This window comes from Rhineura floridana, chromosome 5 (genome assembly GCF_030035675.1).
Source record: "Rhineura floridana isolate rRhiFlo1 chromosome 5, rRhiFlo1.hap2, whole genome shotgun sequence".
Taxonomy (NCBI): domain Eukaryota; kingdom Metazoa; phylum Chordata; class Lepidosauria; order Squamata; family Rhineuridae; genus Rhineura; species Rhineura floridana.
The window spans coordinates 113,696,878-113,723,148 of NC_084484.1; the positions used below are offsets into that span (position 1 = coordinate 113,696,878).

General features: G+C 43.0%; 1 protein-coding gene across 7 annotated transcripts in view; it reads left to right on the forward strand.

Annotated features, from left to right (window-relative positions):
• The window catches only part of NRIP1 (nuclear receptor interacting protein 1), a 103,388-nt gene that overhangs the window by 16,366 nt on the left and 60,751 nt on the right, over positions 1 to 26,271 (forward strand). Inside the window, exon 1 of one of the 7 annotated variants that reach the window (XM_061627919.1) lies at positions 10,665 to 10,706. The exons of the other annotated variants lie outside the window; for them this stretch is intronic. The gene's annotated coding sequence lies outside the window, so the exon portion shown is untranslated. Of the gene's footprint in view, positions 1 to 10,664; positions 10,707 to 26,271 lie in introns of those variants that run through there. 7 annotated transcript variants of the gene reach the window in all.

Sequence of the window (26,271 nt, forward strand, 5' to 3'; positions counted from 1 at the left end):
TTTTTATTCTGTAGGAAACTAATACTGATTTTTAAAAAACTAATACTGATTTTTCTGCAATGACCAATTGGTTTGACAATAAACTATTATATGGGCTGTATGTATTTATACATCTGCAGTGTGTGCGTGTGTGTATGGAGTCTTTCCAACACCCCTGTGAGGTAGGGTTGGAAACCAAGGCAGCTCACAACAAGAAATAAAGCCATTTAAAATCCAATAACCATAAAAACAAGTATAAACAGTTGCAAAACAGCGTAAATTGCATGATTCAGAATTTTGGGTTGTGTGAATGAAGTTGCTTATCACTTGAGGTTGCAGTTCTGTCCCTGTTTGAGTAAGTTCCACTGAATACACTGGGACTTGCTTCTGAATAAATAAACCTAGGATTGCACTATAAATATCTTTACAGTTTGTGTAAATAATAAATATATTTGATAGTCACGCTTATATAAATATTTCTTCATTTATCATATTTTTGGTTTTTGGTTAGGAATCCTGACTGGTTGTGAGATGCTTAGTTTTCTGCCTTACTCATAGGAATCTTGTTGTGGTTGGTATGGTATTACATTTAGGAAAGTGTTACTGCCTTCTGTATTTTTTTTTCCTATTTGCATTTCACTTATCTTTAACCTCACTCCATTACAGCCATAGAAGCAACAGCAGCATATGCAAGATAATTAACTCCCATTAGTGATAAGAACAAGAATTTATAATTATTATTTCAATTAAAACAAGAGGCTTATCAATACTTTGAAGAGGACCAGATATTTATTTTCTTTCTGAGTCCAGGACTGGGTCTTTCATGAGGCCCGGTGTGTGTGTGTGTGAGGGGGGGGAGCAGGAGAGTAGTTGATAAGACAGACATCCTGGCATTGATAATCGAATTAGCAAGGTATGTGTGGGGTTGTTGTACACTTCCAGGCTCAGTTTCATTTTGAGTATGGAGGTGGAACCTGTGTAGATGTGGTTATCAAAGGGAGAAGAAATTTTGAGTTAAGCAAAGCTCTGCTTTTATAAAACCTAAGAAACATACAGTACTTTGAATGTTTGAGTGCCTGCACCAGTGGAATACTGGAGGAACTTGTAAAACTTGCTGCAACAGTATTTAGAACTGAGCATGTGGTGTGAAAGACTCCTTTTCCTAACATTTTGGCTTGTTTTTCTCTGATTGTGTATTTTTATTGTTTTTACTATATTTGTAAGCTGTGCTGAGCTCTGTTTTTAACAGCAAAAGGGCAGGATATAAATTCTCTTAATCAATCAATAAATACTCCATAGTGTTGGAAACTAGAGTCTAGGCATTTAATGTTGCTTTTAAAAAAAAGATTTCTCACATCTTTCCCCAGTTTTTGGTGGTAATTCCTAGGCACAAAAACAAAACAACTGGACAATCCAAATATTAATATTTATAATAATAATAATAATAATGATAATGATAATGATAATATTATTATTATTATTATTATTATTAATAATAATAATAAAATTTTATTTAGCAGACGCCCATCTGTCCGACTGAACGGACACTCTGGGCGATGTACAATATAAAATACAATATAAAATACAATCTGCTCATATACATAATCATCACATTATTAATATCATAACATCTCATCTGAAGACCATCTTACATTAATACAGTGTAAAACCTAACCCACCCCAGAGATCCCATAGGCCTGCCTGAAGAGCCAGGTCTTCAAGGCTCGGCGAAAAGTCAGTAGGGAGGGGGCATGCTGAAGGTCAAAGGGAAGTAAGTTCCAGAGGGTGGGGGCCACGATCGAAAAAGCCCTCTCCCTGGTCCGCACCAACCTAGCTGTCTTAGTCGGTGGGACCGAGAGAAGGTCCTGTGAGGCTGATCTTGTTTGGCGGCATATTTGGTGATACTGGAGGCGCTCCTTCAGATAAACTGGGCCGGAACCGTATAGAGTTTTAAAGGTTAAAACCAACACCTTGAATTGGGCCCGGTATACAACTGGCAACCAGTGTAATTCAATCAACACTGGGGTGATGTGATCGCGGCGGCGGGTCTGCTTTATTAAGCGTGCCGCCGCGTTTTGTACCAGCTGGAGTTTCCGGACCGTCTTCAAGGGTAACCCCCTTATAACTTATAAGTTTATAAGTGACAGTTTTCCTGCTAAGTACCTGCATGTCATAAGCAGGGGTAGTCTTATACAGCGAGTATATCCCAAACTCTATATTTTAACTGGAAAAGTTGGGGGTCGTTTTATACGCCCAGTCGTCTTATACGCCGGAATATACGGTACATTTCTACCGACTCTGACTCAACACAAAATTGCTTATGACTCCAACTCTGATTCCACAGCCCTGTGACTGAGCCACCTTTCTAAATGCCATGGTAATTTACTAATAGATAAAAAACCCTTGTGGTTTAAGAACATACCTATAGCCCACAGATATTTCTATCATAGTTTAAAAAGCAGGGAAATTGGGCAGCTATAGTGAATGCACCAGGGGAGCAAGAGACGTAACCTCCCGTCTGAGATATTGTACTGTCCTACAAATTAGAAAAAATGCCAACACAATTAGGGTTGGTCATTCACAGTCCAGTCCACTTCCTGTGTCGCTTGGAAGAATGCGGTAACATGCCTCTGAGCATTTGGTGAGTGGTGGCAACACTTGCAATAAGGACTGCATCTCCAAAGATTGTATGTCTGTTTCTTGTTCTTACTTTGCTTTTTTCCTGTGTTACTACTGTTTCTACAGAGAATCTGTTTTTAAACCTTGAGGGGGTTTTGCCTATTAGTGAATTTCTCTGCTTTTTAATCCAGGAGGTAAGAAATTTATTTTTATTTATTATTTATTATTTAATTTATATCCCGCCCTTCCTCCCAGCAGGAGCCCAGGGTGGCAAAAAAACCCAGTAAAAACACTTTAAAACATCATAAAAACAGACCTTAAAATACATTAAAACAAAACAACTTTAAAAACACTCTTTAAAAAAGCTTTAAAAACATCTTAAATAAAAAGGGTTAAAAAACATTGTTTAGGAAAAAATGTTTTTTAAAAAAACATATTAAAAGCAACTCTAACACAGATGCAGACTGGGATAGGTCTTAACTTAAAAGACTTGTTGAAAGAGGAAGGTCATCTATAGGCACCGAAAAGAGAACAGGATGACTCCTGCCTAACATTTAAGGGGAGGGAATTCCACAGGGTAGGTGCCACTACACTAAAGGTCTGTTTCCCATATTGTGCAGAATGGACCTCCTGATAAGATGGTATCTGCAGGAGGCCCTCACCTGCAGAGCGCAGTGATGGACTGGGTATATAAGAGGTGAGACGGTCTTTCAGGTATCCTGGTCCCAAGCTTTATAGAGCTTTGTACACCAGAACTAGAACCTTGAACTTGGCCCGGTAGCAAATGGGCAGCTAGTGCAAATCTTTCAGCAGCGGAGTGACATGTTGGCAATAACCTCCCCCAGTGAGCAGTCTTGCCGCCACATTTTGCACCAGCTTCAACTTCTGGACCAACCTCAAGGGCAGCCCCACATAGAGTGCATTACTGTAATCCAGCCTGGAGGTTACCAGTGCATGGACAACAGTGGTCAGGGTATCCCAGTCCAGAAACAGCTGCACCTGTCGTATCAGCCAAAGCTGGTAAAAGGCACTCCCAGCCATGGAGGTCACCTGGACCTCTAGCAACAAAGATGGATCCAGGAGAACCTCAGACTACGAACCTGCTCTTTCAGAGGGAGTATGACCCCATCCAAAGCAGGCAGCTGACTAATCATCCAAACTCAGGAACCACCAACCCACAGTGCCTCCATTTTGCTAGGATTCAGACTCAGTTTATTGGCCCTCATCTAGCCCACTACAGAGTCCAGGCACCGTCCAGGGCTTGCACGGCCCCTCCCGATTCAGATGTTACGGAGAAATAGAGCTGGATATCATCAGCACACCTTGCCTCAAATCTCCTGATGACCTCTCCCAAGGGCTTCATATAGATGTTAAACAGCATGGGGGACAAGAGAGTACCCTGCAGCACCCCACAGCACAACTGCCAGGGGGCTGAAAGACAATCACCCAATGAAAACAACCCTGGAGATAGGATCAGAACCACTCTAAAACAATGCCACCATTACTGATCTCACCAAGTCGGTCCAGAAGGATACCAAGGTGAATGGTATTAAAAGCTGCTGAGAGATCAAGTAAGAATAACAGGGTCACACTCCTCTGTCCTCCTCCTGATAAAGGTAATCCATCAGGGCAACCAAGGCCAGTTCAGTCCCATAACCAGACTGGGATGGGTCAAGATAATCTGTTTCATCCAAGAGTACTTGCAATTGCTGTGCCACAACCCTCTCAATCACCTTCTCTAAAAAGGGGGTATTTGCGACTGGAGGGTAGTTGTTGCAAACCAATGGGTCCAGAGTGGGCTTTTTCAGGAGTGGTCAGATCACCGCCTCTTTCAGGGTGCCTGGAACCACTCACTCCCGCAATGATGCATTGACCACACTCTGGATCCACTTGGTCAAAGCCCCTCAGCAAGCTTTAATAAGCCAAGAAGGGCAAGGGTCAAGAGGACACATCGCAAGCACCTTGTCTACATCATCAGGCCACATCAACTGAAACCATTCCCAAGAAGTTGCAGCAGATGTTGCACTGGACACCTCATTGGGGACTACAGTAGATGTAGAGCAAGCATCAAGACTGCTACAGAGGTGAGCAACTTTACCTTCAAAGTGCCTTGCAAACAATTCTCAGTGAGCCTCCGAAGAGTCTAAAACTCCATTTCCTGGAGTTCATGTCAACAGACCACTCTAGGCCACTCTAGGCGATGTACAAAACAGTTAAAACACAATGAGATAAAATACAATAATACAATAAAAACAGTATGAGAACAATAAAGCAGCAACAATATTAAAACAGGGTAGGAGGCATTTCAGTCACAGTAATTAACCCTCCCCGGAGATCCCAAAGGCCTGTTGAAAGAGCCAGGTCTTTAAGGCTTTACGGAATACATTTAGGGAAGAGGCGTGCCGGAGATCTTGTGGGAGGGAGTTCCAGAGAGTGGGGGCCGCCATTGAGAATGCCCTCTCTCTTGTACCCACCAATCTAGCTGTTTTTGTCGGCGGGATTGAGAGAAGGCCTTGAGTGGCTGATCTTGTCGGGCAGCATAATTGGTGGCGTTGAAGGAGCTCCGTGAGATAAACTGGGCCGAGACCGTATAGGGATTTAAAGGTTAATACCAACACCTTGAATTGGGCCCGGAAAACAACTGGAAGCCAGTGTAGACCGAACAACACTGGTGTGATGTTATCCCGGCGGCGACTATTCGTAAGTAGTCGAGCCGCCGCATTTTGTATAAGTTGTAATTTCCGGACCGTTTTCAAGGGTAACCCCACATAGAGCGCATTACAGTAGTCCAAACGAGAGGTGACCAGGGCGTGTACTACTAGGGGGAACTGATGAGCAGGAAGGTAGGGTTGCAGCCTTCGTATGAGGTGTAGTTGATACCAGGCTGCCCGGCTCACCGCCAAAATCTGAGCCTCCATGGACAGCCTGGAGTCAAGTACAACCCCAAGGCTGTGGACCTGGTCCTTCAGGAGTAAACTCACCCCATTAAACTTCAGGTCAACATCTCCCAACCTTCTTTTGTCCCCCACAAGTAGCACCTCGGTCTTATCGGGGTTCAGCTTCAGCTTGTTCCTTCCCATCCATCCACTCACGGATTCCAGGCACTTGGACAAGGTCTCCACAGCCAACTCTGGTGAAGATTTAAACGAGAGATAGAGCTGAGTGTCATCTGCATATTGGTAACACTGCAGCCCAAATCTCCTGATGATTGTCCCCAGCGGCTTCATATAAATATTAAATAGCATGGGAGAGAGGATAGAACCCTGTGGCACACCACAGTTGAGAGGCCAAGGGTCTGAAACCTCCTCCCCCAATGCTACTTGTTGGTACCTATCGGAGAGAAAGGAACGGAACCACTGTAATACAGTGTCTCCAATTCCCAATCCCTCCAGGCGATGTAAAAGGATACTGTGGTCGACAGTATCAAAAGCCGCTGAGAGATCGAGGAGGACAAGAAAGGTGAATTCTCCCCTATCTAATGCCCTCCTCAAATCATCTACCAGAGCAACCAAGGCTGTTTCAGTTCCATGACCAGGCCTGAAACCCGATGGGTATGGATCCAAGTAATCCGTTTCATCCAAGTGTGTTGACAACTGGTTGGCCACCACTCGCTCAATGACCTTGTCCAAAAATGGTAGATTCGAAATTGGGCGGAAGTTATTGAAAACTTGGGGATCCATGGAGGGCTTCTTCAGGATGGGTTTTACAATTGCCTCCTTGAAGGCTGATGGCATCACACCCTCTTTCAAGGAAGCGTTTACCACCGCCTTGATCCCCTCGCCCAATTTCTCTCTGCAGCTCATAAGGAGCCACGATGGGCAAGGATCAGTTAGACAAGTGGTTGGCTTCACAGTCGAAAGCACCTTGTCCACATCCTCAGAAGGGAGAAGCTGAAACCGATCCCAACTTACCGGCATGCAACTGGCCAACTCTGGTTCATCCACTGTATCCACGGCGCACGGGATCGAGCTCCGTAAGTGTTCGATTTTGTCAGCGAAGTGCTTTGCTAATATATCACAGGAGGCCTTTGACTGTTCCAAGGGTTCCTGAGCAACTGGACCGACCAGGCTTCGGACCACCTGGAACAGCCTCCTGGGACAGCACTCCGCAGACGCAATAGAGGCAGCAAAGAAAGCCTTCTTTCCTGCCTTTATTGCCACTTGGTAGGCAGCTACTGCTGCTCTAACCTGTGTCCGGACATCTTCAGAGCGAGATTTCCGCCACCGGCGCTCTAGTCGTCTCACCTCCTGTCTCAAACTACGCAACCGCGGTGTATACCATGGTGCTAGTTGAGTTCTATTCAGGGGGAGAGGACGTTTCGGAGCCACCCGGTCTAATGCCCTGGTGATCCCATCATTCCACTCCTTCACCAGGGTTTCGACCGGGCGACCTTCAGCAGGTTCCAATTCCCCTAGCGCAGTCAGGAATCGATCTGGATCCATCAGGCACCTGGGGCGGACCATTCTAATAGGTCCTTCACCCCTGCGGAGGGGGCATGGCATCGAGAAGTCCATGTTTACCAGGTAGTGATCTGACCATGACACAGGGGTGGAATGAACCACTCCCAACTTCAGACCACTTCTCTCCTCTCCCAGGACAAACACAAGGTCGAGAGCATGACCGGCTACATGGGTGGGCTCAGTATTACTAAGGTGCAGTTCCCAGGAAGCCATGGTTTCCAGAAAATCCCGAGGGGCTCCAGTGAGAGTGGCCTCGGCATGCACGTTAAAGTCACCCAGCACTAACAATTCTGGGGACAATGCCCGTACAGCCGAGACCACCTCCAGCACCTTGGCCAGGGAGTCTGCTGTGCAGCGGGGTGGGCGGTACACCAGCAGGATCCCTAAACTGCCCTTCGGGCCCAACCTCCAGTACATACAATCAACAAATTGAGTCCTATGGAGGGGAGGTCTGGCAAAAACCAAGGACTCTCGGTAGATGACTGCCATGCCCCCTCCCCGCCTTCCTACCCTCGGCTGCTGTGCATAACGGAAACCTGGGGGACACATGGCCTCAAGAATGGGAGCAGAGGCTTCGTCCAACCAAGTTTCCGTAATGCATGCCAGGTCTGCCCGCCCATCCAAGATCATATCATGAATGAGTGAGGTTTTCTGAGCCACAGACCTGGCATTACATAACAGCAGTCGAAGGTCGGTAGAAACCTTGCGTCCCCCAGTTTCCGTCTGGTTCTGAGCAGACCCGGAACATGGGATGGATATAATGCATCTATCCCGTGTTCCCCTATTCCGGCATGGTCTGCCAATAGCACCCTTCCAGCGCCTGCCGTCCAAACTTCCTATAACTTGGCCCCCCACTTCCCTCCCTGGCTTGCACATGCCTCTATCCCTATCTGCCAGTCAACAGGTCACCCACCCTAACAATTTTGCCCGGAGACCCGCCTCCATACCCAATAACAGCTGTAATTAGTTAAAATAAATTAATTTAAATTAAACTAAATCAATATAATTCCCCCACTTTCACATTCTCATTCACACATTCATACACACTCACACACAACACACTCCCTTCTATTTGCCAACAGGCAGGCCTACTCCCTAAAAGCAATAAAAAATAAAAATAAAAATAATAAAATAAAAATACAAATACAATACAATAAAAATAAAATAAATAAAAAAGAAAGCAGCAGCGCAGCAGCACAGCAGCGCAGCAGCACAGCAGCACAGCAGCGACAGCCTCTCCTTCCCTTGGGCGATGGTCTCTTCCTCCTGCAGGCACTGGGTCTCCCAGGCCACCTCAGCCAGCCGGCTTATGTATCCCTCCAAAGAGGGACAGGTGGTAAGAATCAGTCCCGGCTGGCTGGGTACCTGGGGCCTGGTCCTGCCAGGCAGAAGTCCCTCAGGGAAGGGTGGTGGAGGTGGTGGTCCCACAGCAGCAGCAGCACAGCAGCAGCACAGCAGCAGCAGCCTCTCCTTCCCTCTTACGCTCTTTATCAACATAGCGTTTCCTCCTCTTTCTTCAAAATATTCCTCGGTTGGCGGTTGCCATGGTTATTTGAATCAGCTCAGCGGATGGCTTCAGGCAGCTGCACCAATCCAGCGGTGAAACATCAGAGATCCAGCAGATGATTGGGTGTTGTTTGCAGTATGTAATTCAAGGGGGTGTGGCACAGAAGCGGGGTCAGCAAGACGGGAGAGTGCATGAACCGTGAGCCCCAGCCCAATATTCTGTGTTGGTGTTCTCGAGCCAGCGAAAGAGTTCCACGTTCGTGAGCAGCCGAAAAACAACAATATCGGTAAGGGGGATTGATTCCAGAATTCTAAATGAAGGTGCAGACTGGGCTCCACAGTGCCGGAAAGGGCGCTTGGGGGCAACTGTGTCAAGGGCCCAACGTGCCTCGCTATTCCACAGCGTGACCAGGGCTTCAACAGGGTCACCTGCTCTATCTACTGGGAACTCCCCCAGGGCATTCAGGAATCCAGTGGATTCCATTAAGCTCTGGGGGCAGACCATCTTAATCTGTCTACCACCCCTGCAGGGAAGGATCGGAGTCATAAGTCTAAACTTCACCAGGAAGTGGTCTGACCATGACAATGGGGGTGACATCCACCCCCCTATCTCCAGACCACCCATTCCACCATCTGGAGCAAAAATCAAGTTGAGGGTGTGCCCTGCCCTATGCATCGGGCCAGTGACAACTTGAGACAACCCCATGGTCGTCATGGAGGCCATGAAGTCCCGAGCCGGAACACTAGCGGCAGCGCCAGCATGGACATTGAAATCACCCAGCACTATCGTTCTGGGCTCCTCCGCCAGCTCAGTCAGAGAAGCTGCTGGGCAGCAGAGTGGATGGTACACCAGCAGCAACCCTAGTTTACTGTCTCCTTGGCCCAACACCAGGCGTAGGCCCTCACAGCCAGCTCCGAGACAGAGTGGCTTCCTGGTGACAGAGATGGAAATTCTGTAGATCACAGCAACTCCTCCCCCTCGTCCCTGCAGCCTGTGCTGGTGTTGCACCGAGTATCCAGGTGGGCAAAACTGGGTCACATCAACTCCTCCCAGCTCACCCACCCAGGTCTTGGTAATGCACACCAAATCGGTATCTTCATCCACAATCAAATCATGGATGAGAGTTGTCTTATTGTGTACCGATCTGGCATTAAAGAGCAACGCACACAGGCCAGTGGGCACAGCAGATGAGCAACGAGGAGCCCATCCATGAGAGGAGTAGCAGCAAGGAACAAGGCACAGATATCATTGCCCTCGTCTTCTATGGTAATTTACCACATCCCCATGGCTATATTTCCCTCTACCTGTGATCAATGAAATTGGGGTGGCATCACCCATGTTGCCGTACTACTCCTAAACACTTGATATTGACCCAACGCTAGCCCACCAACAAAATCTGCCAGAGCCCATTATCCCAGAAGGCCTCTGCGAGAATTGGGAACAGTCATATCCATTCAAACTTTTTCACACAGGGCTCATCTACTCCCCCTGCTGTCTCACACCCAGGGAGGGCCAACCTTCTGCCAGTTACAGACTCTCACTCTGAAAGCATCTGGCGACTTTCTCCTACCATTCAGTTCACTGCACAGGCTCTCACCCTGTACAGGAGCTACACATGCACCACATGCCCTCCCCACCACCAATCTCCTCTAGATTGGTTTAACAGATTTTTTTTAAAAAAAAAAAGGTAAAAGAAGGGGGGTAGTGCCTTTGCCCTCGGGACTCCCTAAGGGGTCCCCAATGGGCAACTCCCTTTAGTGTTGCCCCTTTGGTGGCGACCCCACTGGCGGTAGACCTGCCGCCCAAGGGCAGCTGGGCTTTTATGCCTCCTGACTCAGCCGGCAGCTGATGCAAGAGGCTGCAGGATTAACTGCAGCCTCTCTGGAGCCAGGGTCAGGCAGAGGGTCCCAGTCCTTACAGCACTTACCAGGGACATCAGATGTCTTGAGAGACAGCATCCCAAAGGAGCGAGCAGCAACTACCCAGATGCTCAGATACTTACTCCCAGGTCTTCTTCATTCCCCTAGTGCTGTTCACAAGGACCCCAAGGGCAGCTGGGCTTTTATGCCTACTGACGCAGCCAGCAGCTGATGCAAGAGGCTGCAAGGTTAACTGCAGCATCTCTTTGGAGCAAGGGTCAGGTAGGAGGTCTCAGGATGAAAGAAGAAATGGGATCCTGTGCAAGTTTGTCGAGAATGTATTGATCATTTGCATGCTTATTGAATTCATTGGGATTTACTCCCCTACAATCATGCTTAGGATAGGTGAAACTGACTGAGGAGGAAGGAGGGCACAGAGGAGGATAGGGAGGGGAGCAGGTGGGAGGGGGAGGGCAGGTTTGATCATTTGAATGCTTATTGAGTTAAGTAGGATTTACTCCCCTGCAATCGTACTTAGGATAGGTGAAATTGACCAAGGTGGTGGAGGAGAATGGAGAAGTGATAGGGAGGGAGTGCTGCAGTGGGGGAGAGGGGGAAGGAAGGGCGAGGTGGAGGGTATTGGAAGGGGAGGTGGGAGGGATGGGAGAGGGAAGGAAGGGGGAGGGGAAAGGCAGTAGGGAGGAGATGGGGAGGGCACGTTCAGGGCTGTGGAGTCGGAGTCGTGGAGTTGGAGTCGGAGTCGGAAGCAATTTTGGGTGGAGTCGGAGTTGGTAGAAATGTACCGACTCTGACTCTGGTTTCAAAATAAATTTTCATTGACAGATTTTTTAAAATATAAATTCAAAATGTCAAAGAAGCTTCTCATGAAGTCAGCTGTAGTTGAACATTTCACCATAACTCAAGATGGAAAACATTTTGTGTGTCAGTGTATGACACAGGACTCAGATGAAGACAAATGCTGTGATGCCAAGATCAGCGCATATTCAGGCAGCAATAAAAATGCTCCTATGAGAGCTTCCAATTTAAAAAGACATTTATAGCCCTTTCCAGGGCTGTGGAGTTGGAAACAATTTTGGGTGAAGTCAGAGTCAGACAGTAGAAAAATAGAGGAGCCGGAGTCGGAGTCGAAGGTTTGGTGTACCGACTCCCCAGCCCTGGGCATGTTTGATCATTTGCATGCTTATTCAGTAGGATTTACTCCTGTGCAATAATGCTTAGGATAGGTGGAGAAAGAGAAGGGGGAGGGAGGGGAGAGGGCAAAGGAAGGCGGAGGGGAAGGGGTAAGAGTGGGAGAGGTGGGAGGGGGAAGGAAGGGGGAGGGGAAGGGCAGGAGGAAGGAGATGGGGGAGATAGACGGGGAGGTCAAGCTTGATCATTTGTATGCTTCTTGAGGTCAGTGGGATTTACTGTGCAATATTGCTTATTATATGTGAAACTGACCTGGAGGAGGGGCATAGAGGAAGGGGAGGGGGAGGAGATTCTGTGGGTGGGCACTGGACAGAGGGAAAGCCCCTTTCCTTTCCAAAAGGAAAACATTGTTATATTTTTAGTTTCCCCCACCTTTTTATTCTACAGCACACGCATGTAATCTCCCACCCAAATGTAAACCAAAGCTGCCCCTGGCCACATTCACACCAGACATTTATTCCACTTTAAACAGTCATGGCTTCCCCCAAAGAATCCTGGGAAGTATAGTTGGAAGGGTGCTGAGAATTGCTAGGAGACACCTTATTCTCCTCACAGAGCTTCATTGACCAGAATTAGACTGCTCTGGCCACTGGAGCTCTGTTAGGAGAATAGGAGTATCCTAATAACTCTCAGCACCCTTCACAAACTACACTTCCAAGGATTCCTTGGGGAAGCCATGACTGTTTAAAGTGGAATAAATGTCTGGCGTGGGTGTGGCCCCCTGATTAGCCAAGCCAAACAGCTGTTAATCTGGTTTTTAGAACACTGGCACTTGGTTCTTACTGAGCATGCCTGCACTATCATAGACTCCAGTGTTAAATTTCTTAAATTAATTAAAAATCAGCCATGCATTTTTTAAACTACAGAAGATGAAGGTCAGAGTATGGGGCAAGGTTAGTAACAAGATTACAGGTACTCTGTGAACATGGCTGATGGTTAAATAATTTCAACAAATTATGAGACCACTGACAGAAAAAAGTCCAGTAAGGCTCTGGATTTTTTCTTCTTGTTTTACATTTTGAACTCTCGATTCTCTCTAGTGTTTTCTGTATTGTCATGAAAACATAGAGGGTTGTTAATGATGCGTTTCTGAGTTCAGGTATATATGTTTTGTAAGATTTTGTTTTGAAATGATGTTATGGGAAGCAGCAGAATGGCATGGAGGGTATTTTCAATTTAACATGGCGGAATGTGAAAAATCCATGCTCGCTGTAGTATACAGCCACTCTTGTGGCTGTATAATGTGCAGATTTATAAAACTTTAACTGATTAATCAATTAGGAGCCAGATCATTTTAAAAAATAAGTTGGCAGTCTGTTGTAAATGCAAGAGCTTTATGTTCTAATATATTCTGTTTCTTAGCTTTATATCGAGAGTTAGTACTTTAACCTTATCTCTTAGGATATGAATATTACCAGTTTTTGTTTAAAACATGAAGAGTTAGTGCTGACTGTATTGGAAGCATGGCAGCATTACTGAGTGGCTGTGTGATTAAATGTGCACATGCAGATCTTGCATAAGTGAGAATTTGTATTTGCTTGTGGCTGAAATTCTGTAAATTCTTACTTACCTGGAAGTAAGCCCCATTGAACTCAACAGGACTTACTTTTGTGTTGACTTTTATAGGATTACAATGGCAGTGAAGGTGGCAGCTCCATATGTTTCCCTTTTATATGTGTGGCACTTCCTTTCCATTGAAGTGAATGAAGAAGCCCTTGTGTGCACATAGAGCTTCTAAGGAAGTGCTTTGCCCTAAGTTAGGAACAATACCTATTAAAATTATTTGGAACAAATAATATTTGCATGAAGAATCAACCTGACTCTGTTCATCTGGAGAGAAAAGTAGATTAACTGACAATACTAATTATTTATATTTCTTTAAATCATTCTTGAACACACCACCTTTTTGGGATAGGAATTTTAAATACAAGGGTGCAGTAAAATATAGCATGGGAAAACATTCTTTGTGTGTGTGTATATTTTTATATATGGTGTTCATACGTGAGATGTGCCACTAGAAATATTTTATAGCAGCATTTTTATAGCAGTGTTGTTTACTGCTACTCCCACATGGGATAGAGTTCATCTAATCTTTCTGCTCTCCTTACTCATCTGAGACATTGCCCTATATCTTGGCAACAAGAGCATTTTCTTAGTCTTTAAAGACTCTTAGGAAACCATACCTTGCTATTTTCAGTTAGACTTTTGGTCAGCTGAAAACATATTTAGGCTGTTGGGAATATGCAGTGGACTGTTTTCTGGTTTGCTGCTTGTGATGATGTCTGAACTGGTTTGCCTCCAGTAGGTAGCAGTAACCATAGTTTGCCTAATTTGGACATCTATGGTACTGTATTGGTACGAAAAAAAGTTCTATTTGTGCCTGGAGAGAAGCAGTTGTGGGAACACAAACAGAGGTTTGATAAGCTGTTGAAAGATTTAAGATGGATCATATATTGGATTAATTTAAAATGTTGTAATGGATTATTTTACTTTTTGTTTTTACTTTCAATTATATGTTTTAGAAATAGAACCCCCTCTAGGATGCACACCTTAACGTGGTGAGGGGGTTTGAGAGTGATGAAGAAGCTGAGAGCAATGCCTTCAGGAGTCTAGACCAAGAGGCTAGACTCCTAGCAGGGGCACCCAAGGAGGAATGGTCAAAGCTGAGACACCACACTAAGCATCCAAACTCAGAGGAAGGCAATGGTAAACCACCTCTGAATATCTCTTACCATGAAAACCCTATGAACAGAGTATCCAAAATGCAACACGACATACTGCTGGAAGATGAGACCCTCAGATTAGAAGGCACTCAACAAGCTACTGGGGAACAACAAAGGACAAGTACGAGTAGCGCTGTTAGAAATTGTCAAGCAAGAAATGAAACGTATCAACATTACAATATATGGTGTGAGTGAATTAAAATGGACGGGAATGGGACATTTTTAATCAGGCAACTACAAAATATTTTATGCAGGAAATGAGAAATTAAGAAGAAACGGGGTTGCTTTAATAGTAAGAAGTGATGTAGCAAAAGCAATTAGGAGCTACAACACAAGGTCTGAACGAGTGATACCAATGAGATTAAATGGGAAACCTATTAGCATAACCATCATCCAACTCTATGCTCCAACAGCAAACACAGAAGAAGAGGAATTGGAGAGATTTTATGCAGAAGTACAAGAAGAAATTGATCACACATGAAAACAAGATGTTCTGATAATCCTGGGGGACTGGAATGCAAATGTAGGGAACAGAGAAGAACTAGGAATTGTGGGGAAATGGGTCTTAGACAGAAATGAAGCAGGAGAAAGACTTACTGAATTCTGTGAAGCCAGTAATTTGTTTCTTCATACACATTTATTCAGCAACCGAAAAGACAACTGTACATGTAGACATCACTATATGGTGAATATAGGAATCAAATTGAATATATAATTGGTAGCAGAAGATGGAGAAGTTCTATACTTCCTTCAAAAAGAAGACCAGGAGCAGACTGCAGTACAGATTATGAACTGGTAATATCAAAAATCCGAATAAATCTAAAGAACAACAACAAAGCAATCATAATGCCAAAATACAATTTAAATAACATCCCAGAAGAATATAAAGATCAAATGAGGAACAGGTTTGAGGCTTTAAACTTAGTTGACAGAGAACCAGAAGAACTATGGAGTGAAGTCAGGGACATTACCAGGGAAGAATGTAAAAAGAGAGAAGGAAAGCAAAAGGGGATAGAAATACGGTCGGAACCCTAAATGCAACAATACAGCGACTAGTATGTAGGGACAAAGAGAACTATTCGAATAGTTACTGTATAGAAATAGAAGAGGACAACAAAAATGGAAGAACAAGAGCCCTATTCCAAATGATTAGATAAATGAAAGGGAAATTTAAACAAGTAAGGATGTTGAATAATCAACGGGAATACACTGACTGACTGAGATGAAATAAAAGGAAGATGGAAGCAATACACTGAAGAACTCTATAAAAGAGATGCCAGGATGACAGATTCATTCATGGAGGAACCATATGATGAAGAACCAGAAATGTTAGAATGTGAAGTGAAAGCAGCTCTTAAAATACTTGGAAGAACAAAGTCACCAGGAACAGATGGCATACCAATAGAGTTGCTACAAGCTACTGAGACTGAATCTGTCCAAATTTTGACTAAAATCTGCCAAGAAATATGGAAAACTAAACAATGGCCCACAGACTGGAAGCGTTCCATATACATCCCAATTTCAAAGAAAGGGGATCCCAGGGAATGCAGTGATTATTGAACTATTGCCTTAATATCCCATGCAAGTAAAGTAATGCTCAAAATTCTACAACAAAGTCTCTTACCATATATGGAGCGAGAAATGCCAGATGTCCAAGCTGTATTTAGAAAGGGAAGAGGCACCAGAGATCATATCGCAAACATATGTTGGATAATGGAACGGAGCAAGGAATTTCAGAAGAAAATCACCCTGTGCTTTATAGATTACAGCAAAGCCTTTGACTGTAGATATGAAAAACTGGAATGCTTTAAAAGAAATGTAGGTGCCACAGCATATGATTGTCCTGATGTGCAACCTATACTCTGGGCGAGAGGCTACTGTAAGGACAGGATATGGAGAAATGATTGGTTCCCCATTGGAAAGGGTGTGAGACAGGGGTGTATTTTGCCACCCTATTTATTTAATCTATACACAGAACATATCATACGGAAAGCAGGATTGGACTAAGATGAAGGAGGTGTGAAAATTGGAGGGAGAAATATCAATAATTTAAGATATGCAGACAATACCATACTACTAGTAGTAATGATTTAAAATGAATGCTGATGAAAGTTAAAGAAGAAAGCACAAAAGCAGGACTATAGCTGAATGTGAAAAAGACTAAAGTAATGACAACAGAAGATTTATATAACTTTACAGTTGACAGTGAGGACATTGAACTTGTCAAGAAATGCCTTGGCACAGTCATTAACCAAAATGGAGACAATAGTCAAGAAATCAGAAGAAGGCTAGGATTGGGGAGGGCAGCTATGAGAGAACTAGAAAAGGTCCTTAAATGCAAAGATTATCACTGAACACTAAAGTCAGGATCATTAAGACCATGGTATTCCCGATCTCTATGTATGGATGTGAAAGTTGGACAATGAAAAAAGCAGATCAGAGAAAAATCAGCTCATTTGAAATGTGGTGTTGGAGGAGAGCTTTGCGCATACCATGGACTGCGAAAAAGACAAATAATTGGGTGTTAGAACAAATTAAACCAGAACTATCACTAGAAACTAAAATAATGAAACTGAGGTTATCATACTTTGGGCACATAATGAGAAGCCATGATTCACTAGAAAAGACAATAATGCTGGGAAAAACAGAAGGGAGTAGAAAAAGAGGAAGGCCAAACAAGAGATGGATTGGCTCCATAAAGGAAGCCATAGACCTGACCTTACAAGATCTGAACAGGGTGGTTCACAACAGATGCTCTTGGAGATTCACAGGGTTGCCATAAGTCGTAGTCGACTTGAAGGTACATGACAACAGAAGTAGATATCAATAAAATATAATTATAAAAATATACAGGGAATGTCTTAATCAAAGAAGAATTAAAACCATATTGAACTAAAAGAAAGGCAACAGTTGAAATGCCTTATTGAAAGATAACCAAAAAGCCTAATTAAAAGCAGGACTGATGTACGTAGGCTTCTGGGAATTGTCAGTTACCTCAGAAATGTTATCCTGCACATGGTAACAGTGACAACATCATTGTTACTGTAAGTGATCTATGTTGTTGAGTTTTACTGGATAACAATCAATGAAATGGGATCCAAAATAGTTAAAAGAGCTATGAACAAAAGGGCCTGTATCAACATATGGGATATGAAAGAACTAGTAACTGTCAGTGATGCTAGTTATACAGAATTACATATATTGTTGCAGTAAAGGTCACTTGAAGCATATGCTTCAAAAGTTCAGAGAACTATCCAACAGAACTCTGCTCAAATTTTTAAAAAAGAATGCTTTGTTACCTTTTATAATAATAATAATAATATTTAATTTGTTTGTCGCCTATCTGGCAATTAGCCACTCTAGGCGACATACATTAAAAGAGATAAAATACAATAATAACAGATGTAATCACATTAATAACAATAGGTAAAATACTGGACAGTCATCAATACATATAAAAGCAATTATATTAACAACATACGATAAATGACAGAATCATGCTGATTTACCCAATGACCTCAAAGGCTTGCTGGAATAGCCACGTCTTCAGGGCCTTGCGGAATACATCTAGGGAAGTGGCATGTCGAAGATCATATGGGAGGGAGTTCCAGAGAGTGGGGGCCACCACAGAAAAGGCCCTCTCCCTAGTACCCACCAACCTAGCTGTTTTGGTTGGCGGGATTGAGAGAAGGCCTTGTGTGGCTGATCTAGTTGGGCGGCATAATTGGTGGCGGTGGAGGCGCTCTTTCAGGTAAGCTGGGCCGAAACCGTACAGGGTTTTAAAGGTTAAAACCAACACCTTGAATCGGGCCCGGAAAACAACCGGCAGCCAGTGTAGGTCAAATAATACTGGCGTGATGTGGTCCCGTCGGCGGCTGTTGGTAAGTAAGCGCGCCGCTGCATTCTGTATAAGTTGTAATTTCCGGGTCGTTTTCAAGGGTAACCCCATGTAGAGCGCATTACAGTAGTCCAATCGAGAGGTGACCAGGGCATGCACCACGAGCGGGAGCTGTTGAACAGGGAGGTAGGGTTGCAGCCTACGTATAAGGTGTAATTGATACCAAGCTGCCCGGCTCACAGCCGAAATCTGAGCCTCCATGGACAGCTTGGAATCAAGAACAACCCCGAGGCTGCGGACCTGGTCCTGTAGGGGCAACTTCACCCCACCAAACACCAGGTCAACATCTCCTAACCCTCCCTTGTCTCCCACAAGTAGTACCTCGGTCTTATCAGGGTTCAACTTCAACCTGTTCCTGCCCATCCATCCACTCACGGATTCCAGGCACTTGGACATGGTCTCCACAGCCTTCTTTGGTGAAGATTTAAATGAGAGATAGAGCTGAGTGTCATCCGCATATTGGTGGCACTGCAGCCCAAATCTCCTGATCATCTCTCCCAGCGGCTTTACATAGATGTTAAATAGCATGGGAGAGAGGATAGAACCCCGTGGCACACCACAGTTGAGAGGCCAAGGGTCTGAAACCTCGTCACCCAATGCTACCTGTTGGCGCCTATCAGAGAGAAAGGACTGGAACCACCGTAAAACCGTGCCTCCCAATCCCAAACTCTCCAGGTGATCTAAAAGGATACCGTGGTCGACGGTATCAAAAGCCGCTGAGAGATCCAGGAGGACAAGGAAGGTGAATTCTCCCCTATCCAGTGCCCTCCTCATATCATCTACCAGAGCGACCAAGGCTGTTTCAGTTCCATGTCCAGTCCTGAATCCCGATTGGTATGGATCTAGATAATCCGTTTCATCCAAGTGTGTCTGCAACTGATTTGCCACCACTCTCTCAATGACCTTGCCCAAGAATGGTAAGTTTGAAATTGGGCGGAAGTTGTTTAAAATCTGGGGATCCAAGGAGGACTTCTTTAAGATGGGTTTAATAATAGCCTCCTTGAATGCTAGTGGCATAACACCCTCTTGCAAGGATGCATTAACCATTGCCTTGATCCCCTCACCCAATCTCTCTTTGCAGCTCATAAGGAGCCACAATGGGCAAGGGTCATTTAGACAAGTGGTAGGCTTTACAGATGAGAGCACCTTGTCCACATCCACAGCAGGAAGAGGCCGAAATCGATCCCACTTGACCGGTTTGCAACTGGTTAACTCTAGCTCACTCACTGTATCCACGGCGCACGGAATCGAGCTCCTCAGGTGTTCGATTTTATCAGCAAAGTGCTTTGCCAATTTGTCACAGGAGGCCTTAGACTGTTCCAAGGGTTCCTGAGCAACTGGACCGACCAGGCTTCGGACCACCTGGAACAACCTCCTGGGACAGCAGGGAAAAACATAATTGTGGAAACAGAGCAGAAATCATGGAAGTAATAGAACGCCTTACAGAAGTCAAATATAGCTGATGTTACAAGTGTCATATAGACCAGGCAAATTGTTAAACATTATTGATGGAACTTCATGGAACAAGGAATAGGAGTTAGTTCTGGGGAAGCTGATTTTGCTGCTATAAACTTCTTGGTGTATTATTTGTCAATGTTTGAAATTAAACTGAATTAATTTCAAATAACTACTGATGAGTATTTGTGCTTCATGGTTTTAAACTTTGTATGGTTTTTAAAATTGTGTATTTATTTTTAATGTTCAGTGTTTTTAATTTTTGTAAACTGCCCAGAGAGCTTTGGCTATGCGGCAGTATATAAATGTAATAAATAAATAAAAATAAGAGTTTGGCAAATAAAAACAAACAAAAATTGTAGAGATGGCCTGACAGAGTAGAAGTTTCAAAAGAATAACATAAGGGTAATGCCCTATTAAGAGTTCAACAATATTAATCAATTAATTTCCCTAATTAATTGATTAATGTGACAGCCTTAATTTCAACAAATATTGCTTTCACTACATTTGAAATATGCTTACATGTGATAGCACAAGGTTTTATATACTAGATCTATATTTGTAGAAACAGCAAGTAATACTTCCTTTTTAAAAAAAGGGAGAGGGAAAATTAAGTGATAGTAGGAAGAAGAAAGTGAGGTAGGATAGTAGAAGTGTTCAGTAAATCATATGAGTAAGTGCAAGGAAGGAAGAAGTTCTGGGGAAGACCAGCAGATAATTGTAACCTAGTGGAGCAGATATTATAAGGTTAGTTGTATGAATCACAGTGTTAAGGAAAGTTTATTCCATACTTAATGTTTCCTATGACATAATTGCAGCAGCATATATAGAGATACTGTGAATAGGAAAGTGGAAGAGCTGACATGTTTGAGAATGAAGAAGGAAGCATGCAAATGTGCAGTATGTTCCTAACAGGCAAATTTTGATTGGCCATGAACTCTAAATCAGGTCTATCTAGGTGTACCTGCTTCAGCTTTCTTCAACAAACTAGAAGAATTCTATTTGGTTTTCTGCAGAATGTTTGGTGCATATTAAGAGATGCCCACATGCTAGTCTAATGAGTGGTATATTAGTATGTCATGTAGATTATGATATTCTGTAGCTGATATCATGTAAACATATAGTACTTCTAATACCATTTTAACCTTTTGCTGAGGAATTAATAAAGAAAATCAACAAATAGTTAATAGTTACTTTTTTGCATGTATCAACTATACCAAAAAGAGCCGAGTTACATGAATATTGTGGTTTTTCTTAGGAGTGTGCACTGATCACAATATTCAGTTTCGACCCGAATTCGATGCTTTGGAACATCAGCCTGATTTGGTTCAAAACACTTCAGAGGCTTTCTGATTCAGTTTGGAGTCTGAATCTGAATTCCAAATTTGAAAAAAAAATGAAGCTTTGTTTCCTTTGTTCACTATTATGAATTTTAAAAATGATTATAACTTTTTCTTTTTGGCAGAATTCAATGAAATCTGCTAAATTGCACACAAATAGGTACAGTTTTTTAAAAAATGTGGAGCACCTTTCCATTTTATTTCTTAAAAGGAACTATGTTATATACAACTAAGTCCTAGTCAGAGTAATGGGTAGTATTCAGTACTAGTCCTGCTGAGTATACCTATTGAAATTCACTGGGTCTACTCTGATTAGCACTTAGCTGAATACAACCAAATTAACTTAAGTTAGTAATGTCTATTCACTTTGGTTAGTCTACTAGCATTGAATACCACCATATCTATTTTTTATTGTTTGGGTGAATTGGATGAAATTTGCAGGAATGGAAGCTCCTTATGAGAGTATGAATACTGACAGCATTCAGAAGGATAACTTCAGTACTTTTCCTGCAAGAGTACAGTAGGGCCCTGCTTATACGGCAGGTTAGGGACCAGACCCCTGCCATAAAGCAAAAATAGCTGTAAAGCGGAACATTGATCAGCTGTAATGCGGGGAGATCCCCCCACAACAGCTGATCGATGTTCCGCTTTTCTCCGCCTCCTCCCTCGCTTGCCTGTTTGCCGCCTGATCGATGAAGCGCTCAGTAGCCCCCCGCCGCCTCCCTCACTTGTCCCCCCTCCCACCCACCCCACTTACACCCCACTGTAATATAATACAGTACAGTATGTACAGTACTGTAATCTTAACCTTTGAACGTTTGGAAAATTGCCAGAACAGAGACGCTGAATGCACAAACGCTGAATCAGACTGCACTGACAATACTGTATACAAAATGGCACCCAACACTCAGAGCTTGGAAACGTTCCTTGCTTCAACTACAACTCCCATCAGCCCAACTGTGGGAGAAATGTTTTCAAGCTTTAATGACGCGCTTAGAGCGTCGGGCACCATCAATTGCGTCTTTGCGGTATGACGGAAAATTGCTGCAAAAATGAAACAAGCACCGCAAATATGGGATAGGGTCATAATTCAAAACCGCCGCATAAACAAAGCGCTGTAAAGCGAATCGCCATAAAGCGGGGCCCTATTGTAGTCTTTAGAATTCTGAGATAGTAAAAAAGTATTCACTTAATCCCCCCTATACTTTTCTGAGCAATTTGTATGACAACAGCATACATCTTAGAGATACCACAGGTATGAAACCTGCCCAATTTCAGAGGATGGATGCAGAGGGTTGTGCAAGGTGCCTTTAACATTAATATTTTTGGGGAGGGGGGAGATTAAAAGGGATTCATTTCTCTCCCTGTGGTGTTGTTGGCAATGATTTTATTATGAAAATGGCATATATTTTAGAGATGCCCTAACCTATAAAATTTCAGAAAGTGAGGTACAGGGGGTAGGGAATTTAGATAAAGAGGGGAGCATCCCCAGGTTTGCATTCTGCTCGATTGGTTTTGAAAGTCACAGAAAGTGAATACAAAACTGATTTGACAGGAGGGCATGCATGAATATGTGGCAGAGACAGAAGGACTTCAACATCCAGGATTTTCTAAACAAGCACTCCTAGCAGAACTAGCAAAGAGCACTGATCATACAAGAACAAGGTGATACCTTCCTTCAACATCCCTGCCTCAAAGCACTGTGACTGGAGAGCTCTGGTAAAATTATTTCCCCTAATTAGCCCTGTCAGTCACAAAAGGTTGCCTTTCTATCTTTTCCCATCTTGCAGTTTTCCTTATGTGGAAAGCCTGGGGAGATACGTTTGAATTTTGCAGACATATTGTCTGCAGCAATTTTTAATGTCTGAATCTCTAAAGCTTCTTGAAGCATTTCAGAGGAATCACACCTTGACTCGAACAAGCTCTGAATTTGTCTTAAGTGGCCTTCTTCAGTTCAGAATTCAGGATTACTTGAATCCAATACACACTCCTAGTTTTTCCTAACATTACTCAGTACACTAATACTAATATACTAACATACTTGAGTGTACACTGTGTGTTCAGCATAGTGATCCTGTTTTTAAAGAGTGGATCCCAGTTTGTACTGTTACAATATTTGCATTAAATATTCAGGCTGCTGCGTTGACCACCGGATATTAAAAATTCTGATTTCTAGAGCTTCTCATTTCAAAAAAGGAATATCTGTTATATCATTTAGCTGTTAACGTGTTAATTCTCTACATAAATAGGATGAAAAATGTAGACCATTTTTATTTGTTCATAATAAATCCAAAGAAGGAAAGTCTACATCTATATTGTATAAATTGCCCCTAATTATCTTTCTGTGTCTCCCTTGCTTCTCCATAAGCTATGACCTTGTAGGCATTGACCTCAGTCTGGAACAATTTCAAAGTCATGTAAATGAATGTAATTAAGGTATTGCTTATTATCTTGCTGAGTTCAGAGGGAAGCACACTGGCTAGAAAGGGTTGTTTACTTAATACAGAAGGTCAGCTACAGTTGAATTTTATTGCCTAAGATGGTTTGGTAATGCTTTTATTGAGACAGAAATGTTTGGTAATGCAAATAATGCTTTTTTTCACCTCTGAGTGCTATGGCTTTTTTAATTAAAGAAAATCTGTATTCTTTAACATCATTGCAGAACACTTTTACATTTTTCATACTTAAAAACAACAACTGAAGATACAGTTTTAACTCTTTATCTACCAAGATTATGTTTTCTGATTCAATAAATAAGCATTTAACTGTTTAGTTCTACCCTAGCTCCTAGGTGGAACAGGGAAGCCAATTGTAACTGTGTGAGATACATCCAAGTTAGTCATAGTGGTCCTACTCCATGTAAATTGGTTTTTCATGTTGTATCAGAATATCATCCTTAAAAAAACCATCCTGCTTAGTGGTATGGCTTTCTTATACATATAATTATTATGTCTCCTATTGGAAATAACACGTTATTGTACATAAGTAAGCAAATAAATGTGTGCATATCTGATGGATAACATCATGCATATGAAAAAATCAGACTTCGGCTTGCCTATGTTTAATGAAGTCATGAATGAGTGGTGGGGTGGAGTGTTCCTCTATCATCTCCTCCCCTTAGTATGCCAGTCATTTCTGGCTTGTATAAGGCAAAATTTCTTGTTATGACTGAACTCTGTCTTAAGAGAGCTAACACATTGTCCTGATTTGTTAACTGTCATTAAGATAAGAGTTTTCTGTTTCAGACATCATGAGGAAGTCTGGTTTAATACAGGCCAAAACTGAAGTTCTAAAACTGGTGGAGGAGGGGAGGGAAAAAGAAGAGCACTCATCCATATTATTTATTTGCAGCTTCATAAACCATGGGTTTTGAAGCTGGGAAACACTATATAAACCTCACCAGAGATGTTGAATAACTTATTTACAGCTTCTATCAAGGGGGGGGGATCTATATATTCCAGGAGGAAGGGCGGGAAATCAATCAATCAATCAATACTAGCTTTGATTTGTTCCATACATAGAAAAAATCTTGTTACAAGCTTAGCAGACATGGGGGTGAGAAATAGCCTATAAAAGGGTAAAAGATTTCTTGAGATCCAATTAAATAGACAGAGGTAGACTATAGTAAAATAAGTTGGATCTACTATAAAATACTCCCTGTTCAGCATTCCAACCACTGCATTTCCCCTCACCGATTTATTTGTCCCACCATCATATTAGAATTCCATAGCTACTGAATAAATAGGACTATTTGGGGGGGGGTCCTTTTAAGTTTTTTTCGTAAAACTTTTTTGTACTTCCCCAAGCCTGCTATGCTTCCCTCTTGTGTGTTTGTGTGGTGCTGGTATGGGTACACATCCAATGGAAATAGAGGGAATGATTAATCCCCTCAGAACTGGAAACAGGGAATGATTAATAATCATTGGATTGTGCTGTAGGTATAGCAGTTCCCACCTGAGGAAAGCAAACATCATACATTGTAACTACAGATGTCTATGTTGTAGAATGTCAAAATCTTTGTAAAAGGGCCTCTCTTCAGAGGATAAGTATGTCAGTAGTCAGAGTCACCTTACAGGATGATCTGGAGAGCCAAAGTCAGTGGTGGGGATTAATGAAAGTCCAGGAATAATCCAAGGACTCACACCAAGGAGAAAGAGAATTAAAAAAAAATATTCCAGCAACTTTCCCCACTGACTGAAGGCTTTTATCCAGGAGTCTTCTAAATTCACCCTAGGCACAGCTGTTGGTCATCTGAGCTATCAGAGGAATTGGGTCTACTCATGAGAAAGTTGCTCCTCTTTAATAGCTCACTATTCTCAAGATGGTCTTATCTTTCAGATGGGCACTCTGGTGTCTGGCTATGTCCTTGTCCTGTACCTTCATGCACCTGTGCTCTCTTGGACTTTAGGGTGGCTCAGCTTCCATTTCTGCCTTTGAGCCCAGTCTGCATCCCTGTTGAAATGGCTTTTTAAGATGTTTTTCAAGTTTTTTTAAAAGATGTTTTAAAGATGTTTTGTTTTAATATGCTTTAAAGTATTTTGGTTGTATGATGTTTTAAAGTGCTTTTAGTGTTTTTGTTTGTTGCCCTAAGCTCTTTCTCGGAGGAAGAGCAGGATATAAATTAAATAAATAATAAGGCCTGATGGTCCTGTTTCTGCCACACTGCTGCCTGACCCCATCAGTTCCTCTGTACAGTTCCCTTTGGGGAACGTGGGTCCTCTTGTGGGGACATGACGAGGCCTATGTTGCAGATAATATTTTTAGATTACAGTCCCACACAGCCATATGGCTTATCATAAATGTGCAACTGTGCTGGCTCCCAAAGAGGAGGTCTCACTTGCTTTGCTCCTCTCCAGGCTTTTTAGATTGGCATAAGATAGTGGCGTATCATCCAAATCTAGGATCATGGTTAAGGTCTCTCCTCCTTTACCATGACCTATAATCATGGAAGACACCTTAACAGTGATCCCAGATTTGGACACAATGCTAAATCAAGCCATGTTGGGTTGACCTAAAAAGCCCAGGGAGGAGCAAAGCAGCTGCAATCTCCTTGGGAGCCAGCACATTCATCCCAAACCATGTTTCGTCTTGGCATGATGTGTGAACACAACCATAGTTATGAAGGAGAAACTCAGTGAAATCTTAGGCAATTACCTACACATAGTTATAATTATATACACAGGATTTCTATCCTAATTCATAAATGCTACTGTGTCAGATAG